Source organism: Suricata suricatta, chromosome 7, assembly GCF_006229205.1.
Source record: "Suricata suricatta isolate VVHF042 chromosome 7, meerkat_22Aug2017_6uvM2_HiC, whole genome shotgun sequence".
Taxonomy (NCBI): domain Eukaryota; kingdom Metazoa; phylum Chordata; class Mammalia; order Carnivora; family Herpestidae; genus Suricata; species Suricata suricatta.
This window is the reverse complement of record NC_043706.1, coordinates 2,035,499-2,036,693: the sequence shown is the minus strand read 5'-3', so window position 1 is coordinate 2,036,693 and position 1,195 is coordinate 2,035,499.

The window sequence follows — 1,195 nt, the reverse complement described above, 5'->3', positions numbered from 1 at the left end:
AAGAGAAAATGTACTGTTCATGACAATAAATATATACAAAAACCCAGATCCATACCCCTAACCATATTTATATGCAAACTAATTGAGTTAAGATCTAAAGACTACAATGCCACATTCATTTGTTATTGGATGTTTATATTTATAACTCATAATTCAGAATTTTATGACAGTTACTTCAGAATGAGATGACTATATGTAAAGCATAGATATATTAAGCTTTTTTTTAATTTGTTGTCAAATTGGTTTCCATACAACACCCAGTCCTCTTCACTACAAGTGCCCTCCTCCATCACCACCACCTCTTTTCCCCCCTCCCCTTCCCCTTCAACTCTCAGTTCATTCTCAGCATTCAATAGTCTCTCAAGTTTTGCATCCCTCACTCTCTCCAACTCTCTTTCCCTCTTCAGCTCCCCCTGGCTCTCCATTAGGTTTCTCCTGTTCTCCTGTTAGACTTATGAGTGAAAAAATATGGTATCTGTCCTTCTCTGCCTGCCTTATTTCACTTAACATGACACCCTCGAGGTCCATCCACTTTGCTACAAATGGCCAGATTTCATTCTTTCTCATGGCCATGTAATACTCCATTGTATATATATATACCACATCTTCTTGATCCACTCATAAGGTAATGGACATTTCAGCTCTTTCCATGTTTTGACTATTGTTGACAGTGATGCTATGAACATTGGGGTACATGTACTCCTATGCATCAGCACGTCTGTATCCCTTGGGTAAATCCCTAACAGTGCTATTGCTGGGTAATACAGGAATTTTATAGCTAGTTTTTTGAGGAACCTCCACACTGTTTTCCAGAGCGGCTGCACTAGTTTACATTGCCACTAACAGTGCAGGAGGGTGCCCGTCTCTCACACCCTCACCAGCATCTATAGTCTCTTGATTTGTTCATTATAGCCACTCTGACTGGCGTGAGGTGGTATCTCAGTGTGGTTTTGATCTGTGTTTCCCTGATGAGGAGTGATGTTGAGCATCGTTTCATGTGCCTATAGGCCATTAGATGTCCTCTTTGGAGAAGTGTCTATGTCTTCTGCCTATTTCTTCACTGGATCATTTGTTTTTTTGGCTGTGGAGTTTGGTGAGTTCCTTGTAGATTTTGAATACTAGCCCTTTATCTGATATGTCATGTGCAACTCTTTTCCCATTCAGCCAGTAGCCTATTAGTTTTCTTGATTGTTTC